The sequence below is a fragment of the Lynx canadensis genome, chromosome D3 (genome assembly GCF_007474595.2).
Source record: "Lynx canadensis isolate LIC74 chromosome D3, mLynCan4.pri.v2, whole genome shotgun sequence".
Taxonomy (NCBI): Eukaryota; Metazoa; Chordata; class Mammalia; order Carnivora; family Felidae; genus Lynx; species Lynx canadensis.
Window position 1 is genome coordinate 80,604,530 of NC_044314.2, and position 9,271 is coordinate 80,613,800.

Below are 9,271 nucleotides of genomic sequence, written 5' to 3' on the forward strand. Positions count from 1 at the left end.
CTTCTCCAGTTAGAATTTTTTTGTTTTGTTTTTTGGTTGTGTGTGTGTGTGTGTGTGTGTGTGTGTGTGTGTCTGTGTGTCTGTGTGTGTGCATGCACGCATTGGTGTTCCTTGAGGAATTTGGCAAAGATTTAAATTGCTCTCCAGCCAAAGCATAAGAGACTCTTAAAAACTGAGAACAAACCGAGGGTTGATGGGGGGTGGGAGGGGTGGGTGGGTGATGGGTATTGAGGGCACCTGTTGGGATGAGCACTGGGTGTTGTATGGAAACCAGTTTGACAATAAATTTCATATATTTAAGTAAATAAATAAATAAATTGCTCTCCAGTTAAAACAAAATTTTTCTTTTAAACTTTGACATGAGACTGTGCTGAGACCGGAACATCTGGTACCTGTGCGTTATACGGGTTACATTTTCACTCAGTCGCCCTTCATTCATTGAGCTCCATTTGGCTTGTGTGCCACCTCCTGTGCTCAGTGCTGGGCAGGCCTGCAGATGTGTGAGAACCAGGTCCTACCTTGGAGGGTTCAGCTTGTCCTTGTCCAGCACACAAAGATCCTTGAGTTTGGACACCCTTCTGGGGGCAGGGGGAGTTTGTACGCAGGGGAGACGAAGCTGAGACAGAGAGCAAGAACTGGTTCTCTGTTCCCCAGGCTGCTGAGCCGTCTGGATCTCCAAGCCCCCCAACCCCAGCCTTTAGCGCTCTATTGGCTGAGGGGATAAACTGATCCTTACTAGTCTCCTGAGGATTAAAGAGCTATCTCATTCAGGGAGCACAATCAGATTTCAAAAATGTTTTCTCTAGTTTGTGTGTGTGGGGGGGGAGGGGGGTGTCAAAGGAATGGGAAGTGGGGGGTGTACCGTGGTCGATTGACTTTCCTTTAATCTTATCTCCTTGGCGGCCCCTACAGAAGCCAGTTGTAGGGGCAGTCCTGGCGTTGAGAAAATATTTGCCTTGACGGTCCGGACAAAACCAGATTCTGTTCAGCTTGGAGACTCCGGGGGAGTCCCATCTGATGTGCTAGAGAAGCTCTACAGTTTACGGAACTTCTGGGAGGAACACACATTCCCATGGTCAGAGATGACCCGTGAAACCCCTCGGAGGGACATTAAATGGGAGCCTACGGCCTTTTCTCCATCAGTCCAAGGTTACCAGGTTGTCTGCGGTGCTGGGGAAGGTTGTCGACTGTCAGTTGAGCACCAGATGAAGAAGTTGGCCAGCGTTTAGAGGCCACACTATGTGAAAACAGTAGACAGTGAAACACTAGACTCATGCTGAGAGCCAAGAGGCAGGCAGCGGTGGAGGCTGAATGGACCCCCGTTCTACTCAGGAGAAGGATGGCAGGCAGAAGGCTGCCTGGTGCTTACGTTCATTTATCCTGTCTTTTCTCTCGTTATTATGTTATTGTTGTTATTTTTACTATTCTGCTGAGTGCTTATAGTTGAATTTGCAGAACATAATTGCACACATTACAGGACTACGCGATAATGGAAATTTTTCTTGAAACGACCCGCTTTTCAATATGAGAGTTACACCCTCCTGGCTGCTGAAACAGGGCTTTAGGGAAATCAGAGCATTTTCTTCTCTGATCCTTTCTGAGAGTAAAATTTGGCCAGCTGAGCTGTCCATGCGGCTCTGCCGAGGGATCACATCTTCCGGCCAAGTTGGGTCTTATCCACAGTGGTCCGGAAGCCAGTTTTCTGAATAAATCACAAAATCGTTCCTGAGCTGGCGTTATTTACTCAAAACTCATCTTCTATCGCTATGCGTGCATAACAGTTGTGGATAGATTTTGTATTTTACAATACTTTATATAGTCTAATATTTCCCCGAGTGTGCTCTGGGGAATACCAGAGCAGAAGAAGGCTCTGTGGAAAAATAGTTTCCTGGCCTGTACAAGTTTGGAGACCCCTGGCTCTTGGATGTGCTTCCACACATCCACTGAGTCTAAAGTAAACACAATCTGGGCAAGTTGTTTGAATGTGCGCTGGCCAGATTTGGTTGTCCGCGGCATCATCCTCTTTGGTGCACTTTGGGAACCAGACGCGTAAGGAAGCCTCAGGAAGGAGCCGGGGCGAGGCGTGGCCATGTGCTTGCCAGGCTTCCCAGGCCCTAGGGCAAAGCTGAGTTGGAGGGTGGTGGGGAAAAGCGAATGTTTTAAACTGGTCTGACCTGGACTGGCCTGATTATTACTGGAGACTTGCCAGAAAGCTGTGACATCTGCCCAGGGTGCCACTAAGGGCCGGGGAAGGAAGATTTGTAAGAAGACGGCCGGTGATGGTCTTTGGAGGAAGATTAAACCCCTTCGCGTCTGTACCCACTGGGCTCAGTAAACCTGCCACAGAGACTATCAGGCTCATCTTCTATTTGAAGGTGTCTGTAGAGGGTTGAGCAGTTTGCCCCAATTCTGTGTCTACTTGGAGTCTTGGAATGTGACTTTATTAGCAAACAGGATCTTTGCAGGGGTGGTTAAGGTAAGGGTGGAGGTGATCATGCTGCATCAGGGAGGGCCCTGGATCCTATGAGAAGGTGTTCTTAGACGGAAAGGGACACACGCAGACACACAGGGAGAGGCCATGTGAACACAGGCAGAGATGGGAGTGCAGTGGCCACAAGCCACGAAATACCTGGTGCCACCAGAGCGGGAAGAGCCAAGGAAGGATCCTCTCCCGGAGGGAGGGGGGACGGCCCTGCTGACAGCTTCATTTCAGGCTGTTGGGCTCCAGATCTTGGGAGGATACATTTGTTCAGCCACCGGCTTGGAACCCTATGTCATGGCAGCCCCAGGAAACGGACGCGACCCCGATGCTAAGTGCCACCCTCGCACAAGACCGGATTCCCCACGCGGACCGAAACGGTCGGTCATGCCCAGCCCGGTCGGCGAAGGTGTACGGGGTGGGTGTGAACTTGAGAGGCGCTCATTTTTGCACAAGCGGTGGATAATTAGTAGGAGGCTGCGTGCCAGTGTCGGGGGCTCAGACACAGCGTGGAAGGGGAGAGATTGCAGAGCAAAGGGGCGGCTTTGGGGACACTGGGAGATGACGGGGTATGGGGAAGGCAGGAAAGTCCATTAACCGGGAGAGGCGAGTCCCCTTGAAAAGACATGAAGTCCTAGACCCGGCGCTGGGGGAGCCCTGTCTTGGCAGACCTGACAAGGAGCAGCTCAGGAAAGAGACGCAGCCAGGAGGACTCCAGCGGGGCGGAACCCGCAGGCCAGGTTTGCTGTGACTTGCCAGGTCGGCAATCTCGAGGGCCCAGGCACTGGTTTTACAGTTAATCACCTCTGCCCGGGAACAGCCCTGACATTCCAGCGGGCTCTTGGTCGCTTCTCATATCGCCCTTAAGCTCAAGTCTTTAGCCGTGCGACCTTCCACTCCCAGCACCACCTCTCTCTGCCTATGTTCTGACCTACAAAACAGGGGTAACAACATCGGCCTCGTAGGACGTTGTGGGTGCACGTGAAATAACGCAGGCCAGGCACTTCGCCCGGCTCCTAGCACGCAGCAGGACGCTTGCTTTGTTAGCTCCCAGGACTGTTACCGTCGCTGGGTACAGGACGGGGTGCCCGGCTACCAGCTTTCACATATTGAGTGCTGACTGTGTGTCCGACGGTGCTGAGCATTGTGTCCGTGATTTTAATTCTCACAGCTGCGGGAGGAAGTGCTCACAAGTATTATCATTTTACAGAGGAGGGGACTGAGGCAGGGGGAGGACAGGAACATTTGCCCAGAGTCAAACAGATGGCAAAGCCAGGTTGCAGACTCCAGGCCAGCCACATCCAGTGCCCGCTCGGAATGTTTATAGCTGTATCTGGGGGAGCCTGGGGTGGTTTTATGTGCTCTGCAGGTGAACTTTTTACTCCTCATACTTATGTATCTATTTGACTGCCAGTTCAAAAACAGAAGTTCCTATTGACAGTAGCATCCTTTTATTTATTTTTTTAAGTTTGTTTATTTTGAGAGAGACAGAGCATAGCAGGGGAGGAGCAGAGAGAGAGAGGGAGAGAGAGAGAGAATCCCTAGCAAGCCCCATGCTGTCGGCACAGAGCCCGATGCAGGGCTCGAGCTCACGAAACCGTGAGATCATGACCTGAGCCGAAACCAAGAATCAGACGCTTAACCGACTGAGCCATCCAGGTGGCCCTACAGTAATTTCCTTTTAAAATAAACTCCCTGAGGGGCGCCTGGGTGGCTTGGTCGGTTAAGCGTCCGACTTCGGCTCAGGTCACGATCTCACGGTCGGTGAGTTTGAGCCCCGCGTCGGGCTCTGTGCAGACAGCTCAGAGCCTGGAGCCTGTTTCAGATTCTGTGTCTCCCTCTCTCTCTGCCCCTCCCTGTTCATGCTCTGTCTCTCTCTGTCTCAAAAATAAATAAACGTTAAAAAAATTTTTTTTTAAATAAACTCCCTGAGTTTATGTCCTCACTTCGTCAGGACATCTATGAAAATCCGAACGCTACAGAGATTGGCGTGGCCTCTGCCCTAAAGATCACACCCAAATTCGTGAAGCGTTCCAGATTTTCACAATGTTATGTCAGTGATACCTCAATAAAATAAATAGATAAAATACCCTTATTTATCAGTACTATTCGCAATAGCCAAAAGGCAGAATTGGCTCAAAATGCCCATCAGCAGATGAATGGGTGAGTAAGATGTAGTCTATCCATACAGTAGAATATCATTTGTCCATAAAGAGCAATGAAATACTGATACATGCTCCCACGTGGATGGACCCTGAAAACATGATTCTGGGCAAAAGAAGTCAAGGACAAGAGGCCACACACTGTGTGATTCCATCTGTGTGGAATCAGCACAGGCAGACCCACGGGGACCAACAGTAGATTAGCGGCCGTGAGGGGCTGGAGGAGGTGGGGTTGGGGACACACTGCTTCACGGCTGTGGGGTTTTATTTTGGACAGGGGGTGGTGGTGGGAATGTTTGGCGACGAGACGGAGGGGATGGTGGTTTCGCAACTCCGCGGGGGTACCGAACGCCCCCGGAGCCGTCCCCTTCAAAATGCTTGATTTTACGCCGTCACTTTTGTTTTAATAATTTTAAAACATGAAGCTTAAAGAAGGAAATTAGTTTGCTTAGAGGAAAGTTCGTTTATTTAAAGAAAAATAGGAAGCAGCACATCACAACCCAGGGGGCGTGTGCCGACGTGGGAGACACCGCGGAGGTGGCCCTGAGAAGTGAGGGTGCCATATCGTGCCATTGGGACCGCAGGGCATCTCCGTCAGGGCCGCGTCTGGTGGAGTCTGCACCTTACCCTCCTTTGTTTTTTTTTGGTTTTGTTTTTTGGGTTTTTTTTTTTCTTTTTTTCTTTTTTTGTTTTTTTTTTCCCCCTGCAGCCAGCTCAGTGCTTAAGAAATACTTGTTGAGTTCAGCTCAGCCCGGCTCAGCCCGGCTTAGTTAATTGAGTTAAGGCGAGCTGAGTAGTACTGAATGCACCAGCTGGCTGGCCTGGAGGAGATCCAAGTTGAAGATGTTACGAATCGCACTAATTCAATAAGCTGCTGCAAGGTAGGCTAAGTAATGAGACCGCGTGCCTCTCTGTACCTGACTTACCCGTGTTCCGCTGGCGCCTTATGAGCCGTGCCCACTCAGTAATATAATAGTTCTCTCCCTGGAATCCCCTGTGCGTGTTTGCTGAAGCCACGGGGCAGAGAGTGTGGGAGAAAAGGAGAAAGGGAAACCCAGAGCTCCTCAGACTCCGCCAGAAGCCCCTGGGTGGTAGAAGGAAGGGACTGAATGAAGGAAGCAGGGAACTTTCTGTCTGTCTGTGCGCCGGTGTGGTGACAGTCTACCTCTTGTCCGAAGCGCTCGCCACGCGTCCTGCGTAGGAAGGTACCTAAGAGCTCACGCGCTTGACTCCGATTGCCTGAGTTTGAAGCTCTCTGAGGACCTTGAAGAAATTAATTCATCCCTCTGCACCTCTGTCTCCTCCTGTAAAATGAGGGTAACAATAGTACCTACGGGAGGATTTAATGACATGATACCTGTCAAGCACTTAGCACACAGTTCCGGGAACAACTAAGCACTCAGAAGGGTTAGTTGATGATTAGCAGTGGCCCTTGCTGCACAAAGGTGTGTTTGAAATATGGGGCAGGGCCGGTGCCAGGAGACCAGCTCCCCAGACCCTGGAGCGCAAAGCAGAACAGTTAGTTGTTTGTAAACATCCTGAACAGAAGCACATGGCTTACTCACGAAGGTTCTTCTGGAACGGTGATGTAAGCCCCCCGAATGAGGAGGGAGTAGCGGGAATCTGGCTGTTGTTCTCCCTTCTGGTAGGATCCTACCTACAAAGCGAGTCCCCCGTGGCTGCCTGTGCCCAGAGACTAGAAAAAAAGCTTCAAAAAGCTTCCCTCTTTCTGCTCTGCTCTGGAAACTGCTGCATTAGTGTTAAGATCTGCCTCTTTGGCTAATAAATCAGCCCTGTGTGGCGGGGGTGCATGTGGTGGTCTCAGCCCACGGATCTCTAACCCACCTGCAGCCCTGCAGGTGGGAAGGGCAGGAGATGGTGGGCATCCAGAGGCGTGATTTCTCGGACTCGCTCTGCACTGTCCTGCTGCATGGCCTTGGTCAAGTTCCCGCCTCTTTCTGAGCCGTTGTTCCTCATTTATGAATGAGGGAGAGGGCAAGCGTTGTGGAAAAATCACTTGACTTTCAAGCCTTAAAAATACGAGGAGCTTGGGGCGCCTGGGTGGCGCAGTCGGTTAAGCGTCCGACTTCAGCCAGGTCACGATCTCGCGGTCCGTGAGTTCGAGCCCCGCGTCGGGCTCTGGGCTGATGGCTCGGAGCCTGGAGCCTGTTTCCGATTCTGTGTCTCCCTCTCTCTCTGCCCCTCCCCTGTTCATGCTCTGTCTCTCTCTGTCCCAAAAATAAATAAAAAAACGTTGGAAAAAAAAATACGAGGAGCTGTTTCTTGAATTGAGAGCGTACAAGGGAACGGAAGGTACGAACGGACACAAGAATTGATTGCCGCGTGGTTGAACTAGGGGCAGAAGGAGGGGTCCTGTAGGCACAGCCTCTGAGTTCTATCACCCATCCTCTTTGCCTCCCCTCCACTCTCTTCCTCCCTCCCGCAAGCTCCCAAGATGCACATTTTGAAAACTGCCGACCAGCATGAATTCACGTGGCAGGATTGAGCTGGAGTCCCAGGGAGGGCTAGAGCATTAGGGGGCCCTCGAGGTGGTCTCCCGCAGCATGGAGAAGGTAGAGGGCAGATTGGCCTGCCCCTTCCTGACAGCGTGACATGGGAGTATAGGACATCAGGTCTTCCTGCCCAGACAGTGTTCATTCCTCCTTCTGGTAAAAGCGTCCAGTATTCGCTGGGGACCCATTCATTCTTGCTGCATGCATGTGGTTTGGCTGTGCTTGGGCAGGGAGCACATGACTGGGGCCTGGGCAATCAGATCATTCTGTCCCCCTTGCCATAGTCATTGATTTAGCAACGGGCAGCTGGACCTATCAGACGGCACCGGACCTAACCCTCATCCAAGGAAAAAGCTTGGATTTGACTTCAGGAAAATGTAAAAGGGTGGAGAGAGCCCATCTAAAAACAAAACCAGGGGGGCCTGGGTGGCTCAGTTGGTTAAGTGTCCGACTTTGGCTCAGGTCATGATCTCAAGGTTCGTGAGTTCGAGCCCTGCATAAGGCTCTCTGCTGTCAGCATGGAGCCCGCTTTGGATCCTCTGTCACCCCCCCCCCCCCGCCCTGCCCCTCCCCTGCTCTTCTCTCTCTCTCTCAAAAATACATAAACATTAAAGAAATATTAAAAAAATAAAAATGAACCCAATAGAGGGAAAAGCAGAGCCAAAGAGCCAAAGAGAAGCAAATTCCTGAAGACTTCACTGAGGGCCTAGATCCAGCCGTGCCTGAAGCTAATAAAACTCTTTCTTCTCAGTTAAACAATCCAATACACCTTGGATCTGGCTTAAGTCCATTTTAGATAGGAGCTTGTCATTTTGCAACTGAAACCTCAGGACCAACCGATACCCACAGGCAAGTTATTTATCCCCAGAAGTTTCGGTTTTCTTACCCCCTAAGTGTTTCTAAGAAGCTATAAACCTCACCTTTAAGCTGATCTATAAACACATATATCACAGCAGCAGCAGCAGCAGGACATTAGCAACAGTGGGCAGTCTTGAATATGTCTCAGTTCTAGGAAAAGCAAAGCAAAGACTGGTTAATATCAGTCCACTTTATTCTCTTAATAAGGGTGGGAGTGGGGGGAGCAACAGACAAATAAATGTCCATTACAAATGGGAATGAAGAAGGTCACACATTACCCGGAAAAAATGCGACGGGGAGTGCATGAGGCCCTGATTTTGGCTTTTTCAATTAGATGGGAGTGGTCTGCATGGGGCTAAGGTTCCCACAATTCGGGAGGCGGGGCTGAGCCTGAGGGCAGCCCCCAGTTATATAAGCCCCCAGGCTCTTGAGGCTAGGGAAAATCTAGGGGAGCAGTTAAGCTGAATTTGTTTTACAGCAGAAGGTTCAGGTTCAGAGGCCTGAGCCCCACAGCTGTGGGTGAGCTCCTGACAATCCATTGCAGTTCATAACCAACATCATGCATGTGGCCCAGTATTCCCTGGACGGACAGACTGGCCTTCTGTGGCTCCGGAGAGCTGTTCCTGGGGAATGCCGTCTCAGAACACCATTGTGGTCTGCTCAAGAACCCTTGAAATCGAAAGCCCCCAGCCCCCCTTGTCACAGCCGTGGCACATAAATATCACCAGGGGGGATTTCCCACGGAATTTTTTGCAACCACTCAAATGTTTCATTTCCCATTGTTTGCCAGCCCCTCTTGGAGCCTCAACTGTCAAAGCAGCAGCAAACACAGGCTGCTTTTCCCCCAGGATCCCACAGTACTTGATTGGTCGCATATGAATCGGCTCGGCCAGGGAATAAGGTCTGTTAGTCAACTAGTGAAGCAAGTCAGCAGAGGGAATACCCAGCTCTACCGAGAGCCCACCCTGCTGGGCAGGCAGAGCTCTGTGCCACCCCCGCCCCCGTTATTACTATAATCATGGCGACTAATAATTATATTTATAGAAAGAAATCCCTTCTACAAATCCAAAGCACTTGACCGAAATATATGAGGCAGCTGTTAATTTTTTTGCTTTTTAAATACGAACCTGCATCATTTTTTCCCCTGACGCGGCATGGTTTAATGGAATTCTAAGTCGTATTCCATACATCAGCGTACAGAAAAGATCATCTTTACTGATTGACTGAAAAGCATCTGTTTCCAGCAGCCACCTTGCTAG

The 9,271-nt window shown here is 50.5% G+C and overlaps 1 non-coding gene across 1 annotated transcript; it reads left to right on the top strand.

The window, feature by feature from the left end:
* Nucleotides 1–4,417: 4,417 nt before the first annotated feature.
* Nucleotides 4,418–4,522, top strand: LOC115498855. The gene has a single exon (XR_003963979.1). It is a non-coding gene; the product is annotated as a U6 spliceosomal RNA (small nuclear RNA).
* Nucleotides 4,523–9,271: the final 4,749 nt, after the last annotated feature.